This window comes from Danio rerio, chromosome 2 (assembly GCF_049306965.1).
Source record: "Danio rerio strain Tuebingen ecotype United States chromosome 2, GRCz12tu, whole genome shotgun sequence".
Classification (NCBI taxonomy): Eukaryota; Metazoa; Chordata; class Actinopteri; order Cypriniformes; family Danionidae; genus Danio; species Danio rerio.
This window is the reverse complement of record NC_133177.1, coordinates 39,986,049-40,011,984: the sequence shown is the minus strand read 5'-3', so window position 1 is coordinate 40,011,984 and position 25,936 is coordinate 39,986,049. Positions and strand designations below refer to the sequence as shown.

Here is a 25,936-nt window from a genome sequence, read left to right as displayed (position 1 = left end):
TAAAACTCTGCGTGAAATCAAAATTACAACAAGATTTTAGTAATCTTCTATTAAAGTAGCACAATTTGCTTTCATTTTGTGTCTCTGTTCTTCTCTGTTGACGTCAGTTTGACAGCTTTAGTCACAGTATTCTTAACCACACCTCTCTCACTGTTGTTATTAGGGAATGATTTGGAAAAAGAAAGCCCAGCCTCCTACTTAATTTTATATTTCACTTAGAAGTACATTAAAAATACTGAAATAAAAGTCTCAGCTACTTTCAGTTTACCTGGAAAATGACAGCTTGTTTTAAAAAAACATTCTTGAGATTGCTTCTGTGGCACAGCCTTTCATTTTGTTCACAGAGAGACATGTAATATTTATGAAACTAAAATGTTTGTATGATGTAGAGCAATAATATATCATTTAAGCCTGCTATAGTATCAGATTTCCATATACAGTAGCACACTAGCTGTGAATCACTTTGTTATATTATAAATTACAGAAAAAGGTGGAAAAATTAGATTAACTTGGTGTTATTCTCGCAATAAAAAGTTATATTACAATTAATAAAAAGGTCAGACAAAATACCAACTATATTTTGAAGTGTCCATGATAACATGATTTCTGCTCTTTGTTCATATTCATATTTATGGCTGCAGTATATTGTCTTAATAAAGACTACATCATGTCTAATGATTAAACCACTCAATCATATGATCAAGTAAAAAATGTTACACACATATTTACTTGGTAATAAATGATATGTGCTTGGTTTTTGTTTTCTAGACAAGTGAAGTTACCTGGAGTTTCCTGAGCCAGCTCTAGTCTACAGCATCTCCATCATCAAGGTGAGACAAAGTCCAGATACACAGTAATAGAAATGCCGATTCAGAAGTGCACACAAGTGTCTACTGGATTTCTGATGTGTTTTGTCAACGTTTGACCACACGGGGGTGTCAGTGTATCAGTGCTGCTCTGAATCATGCTTTCAGCCGTAGCCATCGCACACAGATCCACAGTTCAGTTTTGGTAATGCAGATCATGGATGAGGTCTCCTTGTGCTTCTCAGCTGATAATGTGTACACAAAAGTATATCTAATTTGTAATATAATAACTGATGTGTTTGTACTTGAAATGAAGCAAGGAAAGGAAAGCTACTGTCATTATGACTGTGATTTTTGCTTGTGTGTGTGTGTGTGTGATGCTTTTGTTTAGGATATGTCTTTATAGTTATTAGGTTTGTTTATTAGGATCATGTTCACATTTTCACGAGAATTTATGATATTAAAATATAAATTAAAACACTAGAGCAGGTAGTTATTTCTTTTCTTTCAAATATTGTTTTTATACATGACAAACTCAACACAAACAGTGCTTAAAACAACAAGCACGATAAAATAAATTGTAATAAAAAGGTTGAATGAACTGAGGAAGAACATATATGGCTGTTGCTAACATTTTTGGGGAATTTAATGCTGTATAATAAATAATAAATGTATTTCAATTGGTGGCTGTCATTTTAGTTTGGACAATTATAAATGTAAAGTTTAAAAGCTTGAAAATGGAGATATCTAAAATAAAGAGGTTTTTATTTGCATATAGTGAAGGACTGATTAAAATCTAGCAATCGAAATCTGAAAATATGTAAAATAAGCAGTTTTATTTTTATTTTTAAACACTTTATTAGCATAATTTTTCATTTGTGTGCATAGGCTATGCATTTTAGTGGTCTGTGTCACATTAAGTTTTAAAATAAAAATCACATGTAGTTTGACATTTTACTTTATTGTTTGAAATAACTAAATATAAAAATATAGGCATTGGTATAGGTATAAATAACGGTCCGATGCCATTTGTCATAACATAAATTCATGAAAAAATTAAATAACATACTTGTTCTAGCCTGTATTTTGTTTAACTATAAAGAAATAGGACATAGAAAATTTTAATTGTGAAGCCAAGTTTAATCTGAATAGCAATAATAACGATTTGAAAAGGCAGTTAATTAGTATCTTGAACTCTAACTGTGATCTTTAAATAGTCTTTTAAAATGTAATCAAATGATTTTTCTAAAATTCTTTTTCTTTATCTATAAAGGTAAAATGCATTTTAATCAGTTTTTTTTTTTTTTTTGCTCAGAATGTCTTTGAGGACTTACAAATGTACAAGGAAAAAAATTAAGATGCATTATATTTCCATTGCTTTGTAGATTCTAGAAAAACACTTTTAGTCTGTGACACATGACAAATTGGAACTACTATCTCTAAAGCAGAGATGCCCAAAGTAGGGCCCTGGAGGCTAGAGTTGGACCACTGTAACCCTTGATTTGGCCCACCATCCCATTTGAGAGGAGAAGTGAGTTGGATGGAGAGGGTTGGTACGAACGCCTTTAACACAGAGATCGTAATTTCTAATTTGACGTAACCTTGTTTGTTTTTATTGCTGAGCGGCAAAAAAGCAAACTGAAATTAAATGTTTCAATTGAATGTTGTCAATGAATCTTAAAATGTACAGTAAATATGTCACTCGACCAATAGAGGACTATAAAGAGAACATCGGCAAGTAAATCAAGGCAAAAACAAGTGTATTTCTGTTATAAATGTCTTTTTTCCCTAAGATGTTCATTATTTAATGTAAAAAAAAGCTTTATTAGTTAATATAAAGCAGTGCTTTCTAGTCGTTTTTAACATTATTAAATAAACTAGGAAGTTACCCAACCAGCCTATATTTACCTGTGGCCCACTAACCTTAATCTAGTTTGAGATCCTTCATAAGAAAAAGTTTGACCACCCCTGCTCTAAAGCCTTTACAGCCAATTTGAGTTTGTAAAACTAATTTCTTTGAAGTACATTGATATAGTGATATAATGCATAAATGCATCTACACAGTGCAGCAGTCTTTTTTACAGTAGTGCCATACATTTAGTTAACCACAGGGTGTCAGTACAGGACTTCTCTGCAGACACTCTGCTTTTTGTTTTCCACTGTTTCCATCTCCAGTTTCATTCTGCTCAGTCTAGACGGGACGAAACCCCCGACCAGATTCCTCCTGCCTTGCATCAACCAACTGACTCAGACTGTGGGGGGAACGTATCGGGGTCTCGTTTGGAAAAAAACATGCTTTAGGGAAAACACCTTCTGAGACTGCAGTCTGAATCTGACACAAACACTCCGTCTGGTTTTATCAACAGATGACTTTTGGAGACAGACAGGAAATATACTGTAGTGGCTGTGGTGATTTCTGTTTTTGCCATTTCCCTGTCAGTGACCGAGGACATGCACTATTCTCAGACTAAACAATAAACCGTTGGCAAATTTCACCATGACTGTAATAACAGATTACATTGCAACATAACAGCTAGCATGTGACATCATTTGGTCCATTAAAACATGCAGCACATATCAATTTTAGGGCAAGATGCTTAATATTTACATTTTTCTCATTGATATGTGCATTATCAGGTGACTGGGCTTTTCAAAGCACCTGTAAGGCACTCACATGTTCCTCTCCATGCACCAGACACTTTCTTATAAATACTCCATGATTCTGGGAAAACAAAGCAAACAGAAATTAAAACATGCTAAGCTGACTTGGACATGGTATGGCATCTACACTCACCGGCCACTTTATTAGGTATGACTTACTAGTACCGGGTTGGACCCCTTTTGCCTTCAAAACTGCCTTAATCCTTTGTGGCATAGATTCAACAAGGTACTGGAAATATTCCTCAGAGATTTGGACCATATTAACATGATAGCATCACACAGTTGCTGCAGATTTGTTGGCTGCACATGATGATGTGAATCTCCTGTTCCACCACTTCCCAAAGGTGCTCTGGTGACTGTGGAGGTCATTTATGAAAAACCAGTCTGAGATGATTTCATAAATTCACGGTTTATGACATGGCATGTTATCCTGCTGGAAGTAGCCATCAGAAGATGGGCACTTTTTGGTCATAAAGGGATGAACATTGTCAGCAACTATAGGCTGTGGCGTTGACACAATACTTTTTTGGTACTAATGGGCCCAAAATGTGCAAAGAAAATATCCCCCACACCATTACACCTCCATCACCAGCCTGAATCGTTGATAGAAGGCAGGATGGATGCATTCCATGCTTTCATGTTATTGATGCCAAATTCTGACCCCATCATCCAAATGTTGCAGCAGAAATTGAGATTCATCATACCAGGCAACGTTTTTCCAATATTCAATTGTCCAATTTTAGTGAGGATGTGTAAATTTTGGCCTCAGTTTCCTGTTGTTAGATGACAGGAGTTACTATTGCCTTTTTATCAGCTTTAACTAATCTGGCCATTTTCCTCTGAAATCAACAAAGCATTTGCTCCCACAGAACTGCCGCTCACTGGATATTTACTCTTTTTTTCAGACCATTCTCTGTAAACCCTAGAAGTGGTTGTGCGTGAAAACCCAGTAGTTCAGCAGTTTTTGAAATTCGCAGACTAGCCCGTCTGGCACCAACAACCATGCCACGTTCAAAGTCACTTAAATCATCTTTCTTACCTGTTTTGATGCTCAGTTTGAACTGCAGTAGATCGTCTTGGCCAATGTCTACATGTCTAAATGCATTTAGTTGGTGCCATGTGATTGGCTGATAAGAAATTTAGGTTAATGAGCAGTTAGACAGGTGTGCCTAATAAAGTGGCCGGCGAGCGTATATATATATATATATATATATATATATATATATATATATATATATATATATATATATATATATATATATCTTTCTGGTGATTTTGTTTAAGTCATTTTGAACAAAAGCATCTGCTTATGTAAAATGTGGGTCTTTTGGGGTTTTCACAAAGAGTTATTTTTATTCTCATGGGAAGAAACATCTAACATGCACCTTTTATTGCATATTAAATTGTCTTTACACATTTAAATTAAAATGCATATATTTAAAGGTGGTTTTCTCAAATTTTTTTAAATATATATACAGATTTTTGTGCTAGACGTTTATGCAAATTTAATCAAATAGCTCATTTGCACATTCAAACCACATTTTAATACCGTTTTAATACTAAAAGAAAATGTTTGCAATTGTCAATGTAGTCAAGCACCAGGAAAAGTAGTGTCTGGCTATTTTTTTAATTCTATTTATCAGCAGTGTCTTGAATGCAGATAATAAGAAGAAGCAGTGCTGAAAATAGCACCAGAACATGTGATATTATAATTTTTTTTATGTTTGTTTTTTGGCAGGCTGAAGAAGGTTGTTATTCAACAGATGCATGTGTGGTCAATAACCCACACTTAAGTTCTTTGCTCTGTCTGTGTTGTGAAAGAGATGAACATGTTATGAAAGGCTTCTGGAGAGAGAGACTCTTCTAAAAAATTGCCGGGTCATGATGACTGTGCAAATTCGCGTGAGCGGGCTTTCAAAATATGAGTCAGCAGCTCAGCTCTTTTTCTTTTTTTTCCCCGCTGTTACTTCGCAGCAGAGCGGATGAAATTTTTCAACTAACCGACAATACACATCCTTTTCATATTCCTCAGGTACATGACAGGTGCCGGTAGTTGTTGCATAAACAATGTGTCCTTCCTAGCAGAGATGGCAGATCTCTTGGGATTGCACTCCTTTTGTAACAGCTTATATCACTTCCCTGAAGCTCCACATGGCAGGGATTATGTAGCAGCTTTTATGGTGTGCTATTCACCTTTTTTCCAACACCACATGATGCTCTGCTTGAATTATGAGAGTAACTTCGGTTCAACTGCAAGCAATCAGTGAAGTATATTAAATCACTGGGAGCAATGAAGTGGCATTTTTATCCTCACAGTCAATACATCCTACATTAGGAATAACTTAAAAAGATTTTCACACAGAATTGAAATTTTGTCATCATTTATAGACTTTGCTGCAATTGTATAATTATTTATTGCAAAAAGGCCCTGTAAAATTCCACATACAATTTGTACAGTTTTCTATAGTAATATGCATTGCATTGTGGGTCATATAAACAGTTTTAAAAGTAACTTACTGCATATTAGTGGTATTCTACTGTAATCAAAGAAGTCAAGAACTAGGACTGTAGTTGAAGACAAAACTCAGATCGTTATGCTGTGTTCACACCAGACGTGGAACGCACTGATAAATTTCGCTATTCATACTTAAATAGCTGCGTGAACATTTGAGTTTGCTCGCTTCATTCGCGCATCAAACCCCGCTTCCTTCGCGTGTCAAATCCGCTTCATTCGCGCGTTAAAGAACAGACTTCAGAACAGATTCGGATTCGCGTGATGGGCAGGGCTTCTGTCTGCCTGGTGACTCTAGCTGCATTGCTAAATGGCTAACATGGATTTTGTTAAGAAAATAACTGTGTTTAAGTGCTTAAGGCTGAAAAACAGCGTTGATTCGTGTAAGGCCGTGTCTGAGTCCACTAGATCTTTTTAGAGGTGCATCCAGCTCTGTGAGCTCATAAACTCCTCCAGAAACTTAACCTGAATAATAGAGCCATTCAGCGGTGCTTCTGACTGAGCTGAGCCCAGTCAAATGCACAAAACGGTCGATTCGTGATGTGCGGTGCGCCATTCGCGTATATCGCGTCATTCGCGTGGTGCCATTCGCGTCGCGCCCCAGGGTGTCTATTCGCACATTTGCATTGATTTAACATGTAAATTACTCTCACTTGACGCTTTTTCCGCGTCTGGTGTGAACACAGCATTAAAGGTGCAGTATATAAGTTTGACACCCAGTGGTTGAACTAGGTATTGAACGCATGGTTCAAAACAGACGCAAGTGCAGGTTGCTAGATTGACAACACCAACAGGAGTGTGCCTGAGTATCCAGCCTAAAGGCTGATTTAAACCGTGTTCTAAATAAGAGCAATGGCACCTGCTAGAAGGAGTATTTTCCTTAGTTTTTGTACTAACCAACACCTGAAAATTATATTTTAAAAACAACTTCTATTTCTTGGAGCTGGACTACTGGATAAACTGACAATGCTCACCTCAAGTACACCTCATGTGCATTAATCAGTGTTATATGCTAATAATGTGAGTTTGAATACCATTTAACATGACGTGACGTTGCCATACTGAAAGCAGCAGCAGACCTCTGAGCTTGAAAATAAAATAAACCGTTTGAAATTAAACTTTAGAACTGTGACTCGGTGCAAGCCAACACATATCAGTGATTCAGCATGTACATTTAATAATGTTAAAGAGGTTTAATATGTATTAACTGGATTGTAAATCTTACCATTTTGTTGGAGTGCAGTAAGTCCACTATTCTCTGAATGGTCATGTTTTGTCTGGTCTAAAATTGCTTATCACTGCAAATCTCATCGCATAGCATGTTGTTAGGACATAGAGTTACAATGTAACCTGCTCACCTAATGTTTGCATTCATAATATTTATTTTATTTGTTAATTAATAACTACTTCATGTGGAATAATGCACATTTTCAAAGCAGAGTAACTGACTTTAGCGTTGTTTTTCAGATAAACAAATATGTTTACTTACCATGTTTCTTAAATATCTGCAAACATATTATGGCATTTTTATGGTTTAGAAGAGTCAAAAATGTACATACAGCACCTTTATTTAAAAAAAAAGTTTGGAATCTGTTAAATTCAATAGTAAATACTAAAAAGTTAGGTTTTTCTACTGCTAGTGTAAAATGTAAAAAATTACAATAAAAGTACTCGTCATGCTGTAAAATGTAATTTAATTTATTTATATATATATAGTTGCAGTTAGGCTATTTTACTGTAAAATGAAATTGTGGTATAGGGCTGTGCTACTGTAAAACACATTTACAGGTAACAGTGCTGCCAGTAAGTTACTGCAAAAACACAATAAAATGTCTAACAGTGCATAGAGGTTTGGAACAACAAGAGTGAGTGAATAGTAAGTAAATCCAAATTTTTGTGTGAACTAGCCCTTTAATAGAATTAGCAAATGGCATAATAACCCCCAGTCTTTTCTGAAGCAATATTGTGGATATGTTGAATATTAATGCACTGTAGAGAATACCATAATCTGAAAACAGCCTGTCTAATACACTTTAGCCACAGATGCACTTGAGATACAGATTCACATTAAAATACAGAGCATAACATTAGTTTTCTGATTGATGCCAACCGCACTTTACCACTCAGTTTTTCACTGTAGACTATTTATAGCACAGCCTTATTATTGAAAGTGATTTGCTGCATTTCTTTTAAATGATGTTTCTTAAACCAGATGCGCAACCCATGATCTGAATATTATTACTTGTATAAAAGAGTGCTAGAGATTCAAGCACCTAAAACAAGGCCTAATAGTGTGATTTGAGAGCGTGTGGTTATTTTCACCATCTCCTCGGTGTTCAAAAATCCCTATTCAGTTGGACTGTTGGCCACATTCCTGCCGCTCTTTACTGGCTTTCGTTTTTTTTTTTTTTTTGGTGAGAGAGAGGAATGTCACGTGAGAGAATGTGAGTAACGGTTGCTGATGCGCAGCCTCCTCCTCCTGCGCTCACACACTCCCCAGCATATAGATCAGCTCCCACTCTCACCTACATGTGCGGAGGGTGTGTGTGCGTGTGTATGTGTGTGTGTGGCCCACTCTAGCGCATGCATCGCAGCTGGGGGCTTAGTGCATTGCGCATAGGATTCTTGCACACGAAAGCCTCCATTCCTCCTCTGCCTCCTCCTCCTGTATGTTTTATTTAATGCCGTAGTCGTAGGTTATGTATATTTTAGTGCACGTTTGCAGAACTCTGAACTCTTGCGTTACTCTATTAACAGTAATATAATTCTATGTTCTAGTATGTCTTTGCTTTAAGGAGCATTTGATCCATCACTGTGTTCTGCAAGCCATTCAGGGTCTTTTATCTTTTTTTTTTTTTTGCAATTGTGATGGTTGTTCAAATTTTTTTAGGAAGATGACTCTTTGCAAATACAGATGAGGATCTTTTGTTTTGACATGTTTCCACCATAGAAATGCCAAGGCATTGAAATACCAACAAACATTGATGCATTTAGTGCATTTTATAAAAAAACTAAATATGTAATCATCATCAGCCAAAATAATAATAATAATAATAATAATAATAATAATAATAATAATAATCCTATAATATTACAGTGAATCAACAATTCATCAAAAAAAACTTTTTTAACAGGACTTATTTTGTGCTTATTTGGTGGCGACCCCTAGTTAATAAAGGAACTGTAAGCCGAAAAGGAAAATGAATGAATGAATATAATATAGTGTGCTATAATAGTGGCATGGTGATGCAGTGGGTAGCGAAGTCACCTCACAACAAAAAGGTCGCTGGTCGGCTGAGTCAGTTGGCATTTCTGTGTGGAGTTTGCATGTTCTCCCTGTGGTTATGTGGGTTTTCTCCGGGTGCTCCGGTTTCCCCCACAGTCCAAAGACATGCGCTGTAGGTGAATTGGATAAGCTGAATTGGCCGTAGTGTGTATGTGCGAATGCAAGTGTGTATGGGTGTTTTGAAAGGGCATCCCCTGCGTAAATAATTGAAATAAATAATTTAAATAAATGATTGACTTCTGTTGTCTTCATTAGTTTCAAAAACACAAATTTGTTTACAATTTAAAACATCTTTTTGGATCTTTTTTTCTGGAGATACTGTTGTCCTAAAAAACAACAACAAAAAAAGTAAATAAAAAATCTTACACATTTTAGGAATGGTATAACGGAAAATTTTGACGGTTTTAAAACCTTGACTTTTCCAAACCACGGTATAACTTGAAAATTGTTATCGCCCCATGCCTAAGCGCATGTCTTTGGGTCGCCCAAACCAGCGACAGTCTTGCTGTGAGGTGTCAGTGCTAACCACTGAGCCACCATGCCTCCCCATACAGTGGGTATTACCATATGCTATTTATATTACTTTTTATTATTAATTAATTCTGTTTAATTTTTATATTATTAATCATTTTATGAAAATATTGTTGTGAGTGATAATAATAATAGTAATAATAATAATAATAATAATAATAATAATAATAATAATAATAATAATAATAATAATACATATTATTAATAGACATTTAACCATTAAATTAACATTATTCGATTAACATTAAACATGAGAAAGTCCCATTTTAATCGTTCTACTTAATAATTGAATGTGTAATAATTGAATGCCTCCATGCTACCAAATGCTTTTTTCACATTTGCACAGATCCCATAGCTGGATTTTTATGTGTAAAAATAATGTTGTAGTTATCTATAACATTTGTAAAAGGACCAACAATATTTAGTTTTAAACATTTGTAATTTATAATATTATTGCACATTGTCTGATATCATTATTATTATATGCTACATATTATATCTTTCAATATATATATATATATATATATATATATATATATATATATATATATATATATATATATATATATATATATATATAAATAATAACAAAGCCCCTAGAGTTATTTTAGATTATTAGAGTACACTGTTATGTGCACTTACTTTACTACTTGATTGAAATTCTTTCTGTGAAGCAATCATGCTACTCACTGCACAACCGCGACACACTTTACTGAAATTTACTAGTCATTTATTTCTGTTATGTTTCACTGAAAGCGGTGTGTTATAGTATTCTGATGAAGCATTAAAGCAAGTATTTTTTCAAACATACTCATTGCATGCTTCAGCTCTGTTTGCATTGCTTAACTCATTTGCATGGAGGTTTTCTTCCAGGTCTGAACAGCACTGATAGTTACACATGTTTTGAATGGCTGTAAGTTCCAATGAACAACTGAAGCACGGCAGGAATGCTGTTGCTCTTACTGGAATTTGAATGATTCTTCTTGGGAAAATTAAAGCTCAGCCAATTTTTTTTTTTCAGTCAAAATTTGCACACATATATGATATGATTTGTTCAGGAAGTGCTTTTTCCTCCCTGTTCAAAGTTTTGATTACATCAGGGACATAACAAACTGTGTTCATCCTTCCGTTCTCTGCATGTTCTGGCTGATCTGATAGCAGCAGAATCAGCATTCTGAGTGTCTTGTGTTGAAGAACTGGCCGTAAGCAACTGTTTGTCCATCTGTCTGAACCTGTATGTTTGTAAACCACAAACGAAGTCAAAGTTCAGAGTACTCATGTTGTTATCTTTTATCTTTCCCAGAAAGCAGCTGTAGATTGCATACAGTAAGTCAGATTTTTCCAAATATAGCTGTTTGTTATTGTTTTAGTCTGTCCTTCAGAACAAAAGATCACTTGGGTTTCAGTTTTAATAATAACCCTTTATAGGGCACTTATTGCAAATTGAAATACTCATTGTAAAAGTGTTACTGGGTGAACTTTTATCATTGAAACAATTATATTTTAAACCAAGTCAATTAAGTTGCTATATATGGTTCTTAATAATATATATTTTTATTAATAATATATTAATATACAGTATATAGAATAATTTAAGATGAAAGCATAAAATTAGGGTGCTTTATTTAAAATAAAACCTGACAATTTTATGCATGAAAGGTTTGTGAATAGTTTTCAATCTCATTTCTGTGCTTTGGTGCAAAGTTATTCATGGTATCATTACAATAATTGGAAAATCTATATCAATGATTAGAGTAGGGCTGCACGATATTGGAAAAATTTGACATATATATTGCAATATACTGTATCTTAAGTTTTACCAAATGATTGAATAGCACTACTTGGAAATTATTTATAGTCACACTTTGTTTTAACATTCACTTCTCGCTATTAGCAAACCATTAACTATAACTTTTGCTTCGATAAACTAATCCTAATCTGCTCCATATTACTAGATATTAAGGAAGTTTAGGTATTGGGTTAGAAATGTAGAATATTACCCTGCAGAATATTTAGTTTACAAGTACTAATAAGCATTTATTTACCAGTAAGCATTGGTCCCTAAAGTGTTATTAAATGTATTAATTTAGATATATTGGGATGATTTTGTGGAGAAGTTAATGATGCATAAAATGTAATTAACAAATTACAAGCAGAGATAAATACAATAAGGCAAAGATGAAAGTGAAAGAGGCAGTTAATCCTGTGTGTGTGTGTGCGTGCATGCGTGCGTGCTTGCGTGTGTGTGAGCAATTCCAGCGTCATGGATGTGACATTTGCAGTAAAAACTCAAAACATATATTCACATAGAAAGTATAACATTATATTGAAACTTGTTTATATTTTCCAGAACTGACCATAGGGTTATGGGAGCAGAAAATATCAATCTTTTAACATGTTTTGTACTTTAAATGAGGAAAATGAGCATGTGTTATGGATGTGACAAAAAAAGTGCAGTATAGTTAACAGTATACAAAATACTTTGTAGAAATTCTGTGAATTTAACTGCACAACCCAAAAGAAACATGCTCTATAAAACAAAAATTATTGGTTTTATTTTATATTTACACATTGATGCCTCTCCGTTATGGATGTGACAGATGTGAAATTGCTACTTGTGTGACTTTGGTAAATCAAATAGAATTGTTTGAAAACACTGACAGATGCATTTTTGAGTATTTCTAAAGTACTGTAAAATAATTGCTTACCTAAAAAACCCAGAAACAGCTTCCATATTTTGGTGGAAACTTTATTAACTTTATTAAACTTCCAATTGGCAAATGGTCTTGTTGCTGATTATTTGAATCTCTCTCAGGCTTTAAAGACATGCAAACTATAGAATTTCACTCTGCTGTGGTTAAACTCTGCAGTGACTCCACAAATCTTATGTTCTGAACTGTGACTTTTGCTCAAATATAATCCCCAACATTGCATATCTATACAATGTGACTATTGCAGATGCATACATTGCCACATCAATGCTAAAACGATATCTTGTGCAGCCCTAGTGTAGAGTATGCACTTTTTATGCATATGCAAGCATACAATGCGCTTGCAGCTCACACATGTTCTTTTAATAGTTTTTTTGTTTTATTTTATCTGTAACACTGAACATCAACAATTTACTGAAGACAAAGTGCAACAAATAAGTGCAAAATATCTTTGTTACTCGTAAACATTTACAAATAAAGAAAAAGCACAGATGCTAAACAAATATTACATTTTGTAATGAGGGTAAAACTAAAATGCTGTGCATGCATTTGAAAAAAAAAAAAAAGAAAACAATTACATATATTTAGTTTCTATTATTCTGTTTTATTGTCTAGCACACCATAGCTTAACTAATTTACCCTGTAATTTAATTTTAATTATGCTTGCTAATCAGTGCAAAAAACAAGTGCAAATATGAAGCATTCAAAAAATGATATTGAAAATTCCAGAGAGTAATCAAGCAGTCAGATATTGTGTTTGCTAACTAGGGACTATTGGCACCCGAGACTCAACTTTGACCTGAGTCTAGCACAAGTTGACCCTTCCCAGGAATTGGGGTGGGTGGGGGGCAGTGTGTCCAGGCCACAGTCTCGGGATTGGGGTGCTGCAGCTGACACCTGGCTGTTTTTCCACCAGCGCAACAAAACGCTTTTTAGTCCTGCAACCTCAACACTTGAAACAACAAACTGTCCCCGCCTGGCTTTATTATATGAAGTGAATCATGTTGTTGCATTTTTCCAGGCTTGGCAGATATTTAGGTAATATTGCCTTGGCGTGGACTTGACCGTCTGCCGTTGTTGGTGATAAATAGTTTTCCCTCTCGTACTTAAGCAAGTAGGTTAAGCTCCTAGAGTGCTGACCTAATTTTAGGGCCTTTCCACGCTCTATAAACATCCTCACCATGGGGAAAGTTTGAGGAAAGAGGTGTGGCTTCCCAAAACCAAGACCTGTCCTGCAAACTAGGGCCAAAGGTTCAGCACTCATACATAAAGGCTCAGGTGAAACCAGTTTCTGGGCCAGCACAGATGATACAGCATTTTTTCCCTTTGATGTTGTGTTCTTGTTCTTTTGAAATGAATAGGATTTGCAATGTAACTAATTTGCATTTTACAGGGTGTCTGGCTGATGTGTCTTAAAAAGTCTTAAAATGTATTAAATCTAAAAATCTAAAATTCACTGAAATATTGTGTTTTAGGTCTTTTCTAAACAGGTCTTAATTTTCCTTTGTTTATGCATAGCTGCCCAATCTGGCCAAAACCCATACAAGCAACAACAATTAGGCTCAATAAAACTTAATATTAATGATTTTAACCCTATCATAATGGTTTAATTATTATCCTTACAATAATATTTGTTTAAAAGTGCTCTGTATTTACTGCCGAGGACACCAACCTGGACAGATTGTTGTACATAGATTAAGTTTATTATAGTTTTTAAAACTTTGAAAAAAAAAAAAAAAAAAACTTTTTTTAATTTTAAATAAAATTTATGATGGAAAAAAGTGTATAGATGCAAGTAAAGATGGATTGGTTTTACACCATATTTAAAATATATTGCTAAGAAATATCTAAAATATACATACATGTATATGTGTGTGTATATATATATATATATAATAAATATTATAAATATATATATATAATAAATATATATATAAATATATATATAATAAATATTTCATTATTAATTTGTTGTTGTATTATTAAATGTATATGTATATATATTTATATATATGTTTGTTGATATCTGGGCCATTTGAAAAATTCTTCAGCACTTAACCCTGTATGAGTCTACAATTTCATTCTTAATGGTCTTAAAATGTCTTAAATTGAACCTAATGAAACCTGCAGAAACCCTGATTTTAAAATGTTATTAATGCATTATTTAAATGCTAAATTTTAAAATAATAAATGGAATCATTTATTAGTTCATTTTTAAAAACATTTTATTATTATTTTCTTAATACAAATTAGAATATTGCACTTCTTTATTATGGCTATACAATACAGTAAAATAACATTTTAAAATAATTCTTAAAATTAAAAAAATATATATTATAATAATAATACTTTTAGAATACTTTTAAATACTCTGCACATCAAAAAAATATTTGCAGCATTATTTGTACCCTCTTAATTTGATCAGTGCAAAAAGTAGTCATGTGAGAAAAAGGACAGGTCGGCATTATGCATTTAAAATAATAATTATTATTATAATAATAGTTGTGATAAAAACAACAACAACAACAATAGCATTCTTGGCACTTGACCAGGATTTTACATGTGAAGGAAGAGGCTCAAAGATTCTCATTTGTTTAATTATTTCAGGTCAAGGAATTACTTCAGGTCATTTTTTTTCTGGATTAAATTTATTTGTGTGCTTCAACATCAACACAAAACTACTTTGTACCTATTCACCTGCCCTGATAACATCTAATTGGTTCATCCCAGCAGCGTTCCTTCCAGTTCTTTACATGTAAACATTTCTTGTTTCCTGTTACTGTGGTAAACAAAACTTGTAAGATAAATATTTTTGCTGCAGTTTTCAGCTGAAAAAAAACAAACAAAACAAGAATGGCAGTAAAACAGTAAGGAAGTGGTTCCTTAAACAACACTGTTAAAACTCAAAACACCTTTACCATGGTGAATAATTGTAAATAAGTATATTTCTACGTTTGTCTTTTTTACATATATATCTCTATATATTGTATTGCTTTTTTAGCATTGTAAACTTACTTGCTAACTCACCTGGTAAAGTGTTGCACTTAATCTTACTTAATTTTGACTTTATATTTCTATATTATATATACTATATTTTGTCCTGTCTGGAAAATGCTTATTGATTTTGGAAAATGTTGGTATTTGGACAAGAATCAAGATAAAACAAATCAAAGCATTAAAAGCATGTTTTGCAGTTTACATCTGCAATACTGAAAATATTTTTAACGTATGATGAGTATTGATAACAACAATAGAGCAAAGATATACCTGTCACTTTCCCCCATTTTTGTTATCACATGCTCTGTTGAAGCCAAATCACATGACTTTTTTGATGTGGATGCTGTAATTTATTAGGTTAATGCATTTCCATTGTAGTGGGATAATTTATCATAATTTATTTATGGTCATTATCAAAATGTATCCACATCTTGATGTTTCCATCTAGGTTTTTTTTTTGCGCTATATTCTAAAATGCGCATAAAAATAGGTGGATGGAAATGTAGCTATAGACAGCCCTGAGTGAGGAGCAGCCATCCACCTTTGGAGTTTTTGCACCGTACCTGCTGAAAATAATGTCACTCACTATGAGGCATTATAAATGTCGAGTTTTGTATTGCACAAAAGTGATGGAGCCAATTATGATATGGGGATGGTTAGGAGGCCATGACAGACAGAGACCAGTGGGCAAATTTGGCCAGCATGCCGAGATCAAACCCCTACTGTTTTTCAAACAGCACACTGGGTTGGGACCTCAGTTTAATGTCTCTTCTGAGTCCCCATCAATATACTGGGGCGTTAGGTCCCACACAGACACTGGTTTAACGTCACTTGCTGCCTCAATATCACCATATTTGACATTTTAATTTTTACATAGAGATAACGTTAGTCTTGTTTTGAATTTGCTGATGCACAGGTGTTTGTAACTCAGATCCTTTTTTTAAAAAAAAGGGCTGGAAACACAATCTCATTTAAATTTAAAGAGACAGTCACCAAAACAGAATCAATATGGAGCAAAGTCTAGTTTTAATGTTTCATAGAGTTATAAAAAAACAGTTTATGCCATATTTAAAAATGAATCTTCATATACAAACACATTATAGTGATCAGAGACTCATTTTACATTAGTAAAAACAACATAATAGGTCCCTTTTAAACGGTGATGTCTGCTCAACTATAATCCTGACTCCAAATTTAATAGACTAATGTGGATATGCATATTGCGATACTGTGTCGATACTGTGCAGCCCTGTTGTTACTGTGCAGCCCTATTGTACACAGACTGGAAAGGGATGTCTTTTACCAATGAAAGTTTCTTCGCAAGGGCAATGCGTGGTCCGCTGAAGTTTATTTTAGGCTTTGCACTTTCTGCTGTGAGGGTGGCTTGTTTGAGAAAGCAGGAGTGCGGTTTGACACCTGTGCAGCTGATATCTGCAGCAGCTCTTCTCAGCAGGAGGCTAATGGGAGACCAGGTCAGAAATCTTCAGCCATGCATGAGAACCGCCTGCCTTGCGCAGTTTCAGGACAGAGGTGTGAAACGCCCTGCTGTTTTAGGTGACTGCAGACACAGGCTGACTCAATATTCCAACTGGTTCTCTCTTAGCCAGAATTTGTAAAACTGTGTGACATTAGTGAATGGCCACTTTAATAAAGCCTCCACCATTCCCACCATAGTAATTATCAAGATTCGTCTCCATTACAAGTCATGTGCAATTGATTCCATGTGCTTCTGTCAGGAAAGCTCCCTCTCGTACAATAATGACTTGTTGTACCTAAGGGAAGGTATTTTAATCATTCTGTGACTCCACAGACAAATCAGATTAGATCAGTTAGTTTAGTGTGGAAACTGCACTGTTTGTTGATCTTTGTATGTATGAGTGAGATGGAGGCTTTTTGGAAAGTGTACACTGAGCTTTGTGGAAGTCAGGGATGGTTAATGTAAATGAGCTCGATTATAGTAATAACATGGCAATTTTTTTGTGATTTATTAATTTGAGTCCATTTTTTTTCTTGTTTTTACATATTTTACAAATTTTTAAATAGTTTTTTTCGTATTTCAACATGGGAGTTAACTGAAAAAAATATTATTCTTTTTAAAGTTTTGTTTGAATTTCAATGAACATTTTTAAGAAAATTATGATATGTTGAATGTGATGGTTGTCTCTTACATTGTCCCACAACCACATTAAAATAGTGTACGATGATGAGTGATAACATTTGACAAATTAGATTTATTTTGAAGTAACGCAACGGTTACTTTGCCAGATAATTAATTACTTTTATAATTATGTTAATCAGTCACTAACTCGGTTGTTATTTAATCAGAATCAGTTTTATTGCCAAGTGTGCTTTCACACACAGGGAATTTGTTCTAACTACAGAAACTTTCAGTGTACATAAAGTGACAAGTGACAACACACAAAAAAAATGTGAGAAATAAATATTAACTATAACTAATTACTTTTTAAAGCAACGTGTACAAGAATGTACACATTTAGATATGAAGAGTTCAGTTGCAAAAACCTCCAAATCCATTAGATCTCTTTTCTTGTAAATGAGCATTTTCTTTCAGGCTCCTCTGATAAGGTTCAGAAGTTTCATTTTATATGCAATCAAAAGTTTATTAGTTAGTTAATAAAACACCTTTTTTCAAAAAATGTCTCTAAAGAAAATTCTTTGTTTTTTAACAAGGTAAATTTTCTTTTGCGTCAAAACCAGCTAAATCCACATCAGATTTTTATGCAAAACCCTCTAAATCCACCTATTGGATCAAGACAGTGTAATTAGTTGAAAACGAAGATGCCATTAAAATTGTTTTAACAAACATAAAACACATTACAAAAACCACCTGAAATGTAAAATATATAAATCTGTCAAGTAAGTGGCGGTTCATTCCGCTGTGGTAAACCAGGGAAAAGCAGAAGGTATATGAATGAATGAAATCTGTAAAGTAAGTGCATTAATCAATAACATTAAAACTGACATGAATTAAATCTGAACAATCTGTTGTCATTTCTGATATTTGGGATTTAGATTTAATGTAAGTAGAACACTGTAAACATTACAAACATTGTAAAGGAAGCTTGGTAGATTCAAACAATGTAGTGTAAAAACATGAAACATCAAGATCTATGCATTGTCCATTAGTGTAAATAGCTTATCAAATCTATAGGTATTATTAAGTAATATAAATAATGTATAGTTTTATACATTTACATTTATCTTAAAAAAAACTTACATTAGCAAATAAAACACAAGCTAGGCCTACTGGGCAAAAAGGGGATGCCTTTCAGACCATTTTAGAAGATTGTCATTCATTCAATCTCACCATACTTAAGGTCTTGGTCACGTGTTTGTCCTCATAGCATCCACGTGGTATAAAAGAACAGCATCTTAACTCTGTCTTTCGTGAAATGAAGTTGCCGTTTAATGCATATTAAATCGGACTCATTCAAAGTAGCGTCGCTGAGCAAAAACACGATATGAATGCATGTTACACTTCCAACTGCATTTTTTTTCTAACTGCACTTTTTCTTATAATGCACAGAGTTTTGAGGTAAGAGACATTTTCATTTGCCATTCACTGACAGTCAGACAGGCTCATCCAGTTTATCAAACAAGAATCGAAAACTGGCGTATCAGTGCGCTGCTACATTCAAAATTCAAATGCGCTTCTGATTGGTTCTCGGGATATAGCGCCTTTTGCTTTCAAAGGCAAGTGGCGTTTAGCGGCTTTTGCAAAAAAACTGTTATTTCTGAATGTACTGACGCTGCGATTTAGATGATTTGAAGAAAATCTATTTGTTGAACAGGTACCATAGCCAAAAGCATTCACTCAATGTCATTATCTAATTTTTGGCGGAAGTGGCGTTTAGCAGCTTTCGCATCTGAACTCTTCGTATACATTTGAAGACAAAGTTATTAGCCCTCCTGTGAACTTGAATTCTTTTTTTTAGATATTTTTCTAATGATGTTTAACATAGCATGGAAGATTTTTTTTTTTGAGGTACCTGCTGTAGATGCAAAATGATTCGTAATAATATCAGTGCTCTGTCCTTGCTATCATCAGCGGTTTCCAAGAATAATTTATCCATAGTGGCTCTTGCTGTTGCTGCTTTTGGCAAAGCATCATTGATGTTTATTTCACTTTACAATATTTCCTATTCTTTTTTCTTCTGGGACAAAAAACACAAAGGCTAATATTATTAGCCCCTTAAGCATTTTTTGCATGCATAAAGAAACTAGGGCTGCACGATATTGGAAAAATCTAACATTGCATTATTTTGCTATTCTGCAATTCATTCATTCATTCAGTCCCTATATTCATCAGGGTTCGCCACAGTGGAATGAACCGCCAACTTATCCAGCATATGTTTTACACAGCGGATGCCCTTCCACCTCCAACCCAGTACTTGGAAAGTTTATTTTGTTGCAATATATATTGCAATTTGAATTTCACCAGATGTCTTAAATGTCTTTATTTGGAAAGAATGTATAATTATAGTTTAATTGGGATGACTCTGTAGGGAAGTGTATCTGCATAAAATATAATAAACAATCTACAAACATAGATAAATGCAATAGTGAAAGATGCAAAGTAAATCAACAGGGTTTCATTGTTTTCTGAGGAGTCTCATCAGTATTTGGGTATACAGTAATTGAATACTCAAATATACAGTAATACTGGATAGTTTTTGTTGTGTAAATATGTCAATAAAACTAACCATTACATAAAGATATGCATGGTTTCAGACTGTACAATTTCTTTTTTTTTTTTTTGACACTTTCTTGCCTGAGTGCTTTTAAAATCCTCATACTGTCACAGGCCTTAAAAACACATGCAAACGATAAAGTATATTGCAGACTCAACATTGCATATCCTGCAATGTGACAGTTGCAAACCCCATATATTGTGCAGCCCTAATATACACATACATACAGCATAAGCATATCAAAATCCTCCATTTATTTTATTCAGCTGGGATTTATGGACTCTACTGTCATCAAATTGTCACAAACTGCTTTTAAGTTAGGAAATCATTACTCAAACTTCTTAAAAAGCATCAATGCATGCATGTTTACAAAAGGAGAGCACTTTACAGGGGCCTGTTTCAGTAAGGAGGTTCAAACAACTCGGAGTTTAAACTTGAACTCTGAGTTGATTTACCGAGAGATTAAAAACTCTGAGTTTTCGGTTTCAGAACAGCTGATCTGAGTTGGTTCAATCAACTTTGAGTAGACCAACTCAGAGTTAAGCGCGCGCACCGTGACTATAAAAAGGCATTATCAATGGAGTGCAGACATTACGAGTGACTACGGCAACATCTTAAAAAAAAGAGATCAGCATTTCTTTTTCAAGCTGAACTTGATGTTCTCATGCAAAGTTATAGCAAATATGAGTGTATATATTTAAAATGAAGCAACCATCAGTGAAACAGAAACAGCGAGGGAAAACAGCTGCTCAAGTTAATGCGTAATTTTTAATTTTAAGTATTTAAACATTTTAAGTATAATAAAATAAGTAATGTAATGTGTGACGTTTATACTTTTTTCTAAACTTTTATACACTTTTATCAGTTTTAATAGATTTAACAGCGCACTTGTTGTGTGTCTGCCTTTTTATTGATCAATTGATAGAGGTTGATATAACATTAAGAAGGTAAGCAGTAATAAAATAATTTAGACAGAATAATAATCCCATTAATCTAGTAACAGTGCATGTCAAAGGTTAAGCTAATTATTTATGGAAAAAAAAAGGACAAGCCTCGTACGTGACTTTGTTCTGTGTGTGACAAAAATGTAGGCAATAGCTGTGTTTTCATCAAAATATAGGCTATTACATAAATTTGTGCAAAACTGGAATAATGCCTAAAATAAAGCAGCGTTTTTATCCAAAGAGTCGAAGAGAACACAATCGTCACTTCCTGATTAACTTGCGCCAAATATCAACAGTAAAAACAGAATTTACTGCGGCAGAAGAAGCTGCATCAATGATTTTTTTATTTAATTAATGTACCTGAGCCTCAGAAGAAGCCAGACGCGGAGATCTTGACACGCTCCAGACGCTCGGAGGTAATTAATAATATACACTAATAATGAAACAGTAAAGGCATTTTAGATTGACTAAAACACCATTTAAGATGTTCTGCAGTGTGCTCAGTCTGCTGGTTTGTTTTTTTACACACATTTTTATCATCATCTCTAACAAACTATTTTTTAATGTACATACTGTAATTTAAGTGCACTTTGTAGTTTATGTGCATCTTATCAAATAAAAGTTTAACCCACTCAGTTATGCACTTGTTATATTATGCGTATTTTCAAAAGTTATGTGAATCATGACGTTTCCATCAATCTTTTTTATGCACATCTCCAAAATGAGCTCTAAAATAGGTGTGTGGAAATGTAAGACAAATGCGAGAAATGCCGCTTCATTTTTAAAAAAGGGGAGGAGACCGACAGAAACTCAGAGTTTAGAGAATAAAACCTGCTCCGGACCAGGTTAGATTCACAGAGTAAGTTACCACGGTAACTGACTCTGAGTTAAAGTTAACTCTCTTTCAGAAACAGGCTTGACTTAACCTGCTTTCTCGAGTTTAACAAACCTGCCATTTTGAAACGGAAAACCCAGAGTTTCTCTCATTTCAGGGTTAAACTACTCTGAGTTTTCACTTAACCTGCTTTCTGAAACAGGCCCCAGGAGTGGCTTCATTGCAGCGAGTGGCTTAAACTGCAATAAAGCACTAAAAGTTTATTAGATTGTGCTCTCAAAAACTCACTGAAGAGGTCTGTATTTATATTTAAAGAAACACACTTTTTGAGTCATGTTATGTAGAGTTTGGAGATTTGTGTGTGTGTTTGTGTGTTTGTGTTTGTGTGTGTTTGTGTGTGTGTTTGTGTGTGTGTGTGTGTGTGTGTGTGTGTGTGTGTGTGTGTGTGTGTGTGTGTGTGTGTGTGTGTGTGTGTGTGTGTGTGTGTGTGTGTGTGTGTGTGTGTGTGTGTGTGTGTGTGTGATTTGCGTCATGCTGCAGTGTTTAGCGGAGGAGCAGATCGTTGGCACTTGTTAGATGTGACAGAGGTCATCTAGTGTGCTGTTTGGAGAAGTTAAAGGGGTTCTGCAGAACAGCACACAGTCACGTCCTGAAGATACAGCTTCAGATTAAAGGGAAAGAGGAAAAGCTTCACAGGAAAAATGCAAGAGTCTTGGGTCGAAGATGGGGCTGGCCTTTCTCGTAACATTGGAGAGTTTGCATAGTCATTAGTGTAAATTATACTGCAGGAGTTCTATTGTTGTACCTTAGGGATGTGTGATCTGTAATACACTCAAGAAATACTTTTTTTCCTTCTTTAAACTACTGAATCAACAGATTTGTTTGTGTGTTTGTGTGTGTGTGTGTGTGTGTGTGTGTGTGTGTGTGTGTGTGTGTGTGTGTGTGTGTGTGTGTGTGTGTGTGTGTGTGTGTGTGTGTGTGTGTGAATGCAATAGTGTATGGGTGTATGCTGTGTTAAACTGTTACTGTTGCTGACACCTGATAAATAAGGGTTTAAGCTGAAGGTAAATGAAAGAATGAATCAACACAGTTTTTTTTTTATTTTGGGGCAACTTAATTGTTTTATGTTTAATCCACTTAAATTAGTAAAAAACAATTATGTTAACTTAATTAATTTGTGTTGGGACAAGATGAAGGATTTGTATGTAACCCAGCATTTTTTATACTCTACATCCTCACAATGTAAAAATATTAAAAAACCCGCTGTGTTTTCCCACAACACGAAAATTAATAAAACAAGCTGCATTTCTCACAACACAAAAAGAATAAAACACAACAGAAAAACACAACAAAAAAGTGACTAACATTGCTTTGCGATGACTCTATTGCTCACTGACGTTGTAGGTGATCTTTGAAAGGTGAGTTTCTTGTTTGTTTATTTTAATATCCCAATTCCTATGTCTTTAGTATTTATTAGCCTAAATAACGATAACCTTTTCACGTTTTAGGGTCTCCTTGAAACATTTGCATTGTGTTGTGAGAAAATGGAGCATGTTTTCGTAAAATGTTTGTGTTGTGGGAAAATGCAGCACGTTTTTAACAAATGTTCTTGCGTTGTGAGGATTTGCAACATGTGTGCTGTCAAACTGATGAAGATCTGTTCTTAATTTGCTGGCGTTTTTTGTAATTGCATGTGTTTTCTTAAATAGCAGCCCGTTAAGCTTTTGCGGCCACCGTAGGTTATTGTCATTTTAGTGCTGAAACTTACATGTTTAGTTCCAAAGACTTTTTAAAAATTTAATTTAAATTAAAAAAGAAAATTGTATTTAAACTTATCTTCAGTTACTGAAATCAGATACCTTTGTGTCATTTAAGTCTTTATTAAATTGAATCTTAAACACTGAATATAATTAAGTAACAAAATTAACATCATTATGTAATGCGGTGGCGCAGTAGGTAGTGCTGTCGCCTCACAGCAAGACGGTCAGTGGTTCGAACCTCGGCTGGGTCAGTTGGCATATCTGTGTGGAGTTTGCATGTTCTCCCTATGTTCGCGTGGGTTTCCTCTGGGTGCTCTGGTTTCCCCAACAAGTCTAAAGACATGTGGGACAAGTGAATTGGGTAAGCTAAATTGTCCGTAGTGTATGAGTGTGTATGGATGTTTCCCAGTGATGAGTTGCAGCTGGAAGAGCATCCACTGCATAAAACATATGCTGGATAAGTTGGGGGTTCATTCTGCTGTGGCGACCACAGATTAATAAAGAGACTAAGTCGAAAAGAAAATGATTGAATGAATGAATGAATTATGTAATGCACAGTGCATTTGATCGATTTATGTTATTAATGTGTGCTTGTGACAGCAAAATGTCTGCAAAGTTTCAAAGATCAAAGTGTACAATAAACAAAGTTATTGTCTTTTAAAAAAAAGTGAGCAGTTTGGGAACTGTATTTACTGTCAAATCAATAGTTTCTGCTGCAAAAATCCTGATCAGAGGATTTATAGTTTATTCCATAGGAAATTAATTGAGCCATTGGATCAGTTAGTTGATCTTAAGTGAATGAGAAAAAATGAGGCTGTTGAGAGGAAGAGCTAATAACTTGAATGAGTATTAAAAGTGCACTTGAAATAAAGATGTGAATGTGCATGGGAAAATGAGAATGAACATTGCAACGTTTAATCAGTTTTCACTGTGATTTAAGTCAGAATTGGGCCGGTGTTCCCAGCAGTGCTGTAGTTTTATCTGAAGGCAAAAAAGGGAAGACATGCACACTGCTCTTGCGTCACCGGCTGCCTTGACCAGCCTCATCACACGTCATCTCAAGTATCTCCCAACCTCCACGCATGTACATTGCCACAGGGACAAATCCAGCCGCCCTGTCCCATCTCAGTCCCTTAGCCTCCCAAACGAAATCTTCAACAGGCCAATGTTTCCACCACACGTCTGCTTTCTCCACATCTCAAAATGACATACGTGGAATGTTTGCTCGACATGCTGCAGATTTTTCCAATGAAAACGGCTGGAGCTGAAATCGGACTAACTGCTATATTAGGTAATGGACGCATCGACTCAGAATCCCCCAGATAAACGCCACTCACACTTACTGGAATCTGTGCCGCAGCCCTCAGGACTTCCCCATTTCCGTTTGTTCAGCTTCCTCTGACCTTATAAGGACGCAGCCTGGGGGAGGTAGTGGGCTGTTGTGAAAGAGGCTGGTTAGTCACTTCTCCGCTCTGCCCCGTATGCTTGTTTACTCACTGATCACAATAGTAAATTACACTGCACCTGGCTCCGATTCTCACCTCAGAGGCCTTGTTTGTGTCCACATCATGCTGAAAGCGCACATTTGTATGACTGAAACAAATATTCCCCATCTAGACCCTCTCAAACACAAAGGATCTGACTGCTTTGCGTTCTCCAGGAGGTCAATGAATCATGAAAAGTCTGTTATGATTTGTGGCGTCTTGTAAATACTCGGTTCTCAGAATAGGAAGAAGGCAAGCGCAGTCGTTTTTTTTTTGTCCCACAACAGATGTATATCAGCTCATGCACCTTCCTGAGTCACGTAGAGTTTCTCACAAGTTTCTAGTTCCGGTTTCCAATCAATCTAATCATTCGTCATTGCAGAAAATCTGTTTATGCTTCAGGTTGTTTCAATCCATGGGTGAAAATAAAACCAGTCACCTATGAAGTAGATCCGGAGAGGGCATGGCTCTCCCACACATGTTTGTGTGTTTTGACTATAGATGCACTTCCTGACCTCATCCTCCTGTCACCTTCGTTTTAGGCTTTGTAGGGGCAAGGTTAACGTTCTTATTTCCTACTGCCCACATTTTTTTAACCTCACCCCGGCTGCTTTGCAGAGTCAGCGAAATTAGGGCCTCCTCCCAAGGCACTGGAGAAACACGTTTCTGTGCTTTTCTGGCATTAACTGCCTGCTTG

General features: G+C 35.0%; 1 protein-coding gene across 1 annotated transcript in view; it reads left to right on the top strand.

Moving 5' to 3' along the window:
- The window catches only part of gng7 (guanine nucleotide binding protein (G protein), gamma 7), a 53,248-nt gene that overhangs the window by 11,041 nt on the left and 16,271 nt on the right, over positions 1 to 25,936 (top strand). The window contains 1 exon segment of the mRNA NM_001002397.1: positions 769 to 830. The gene's annotated coding sequence lies outside the window, so the exon portion shown is untranslated.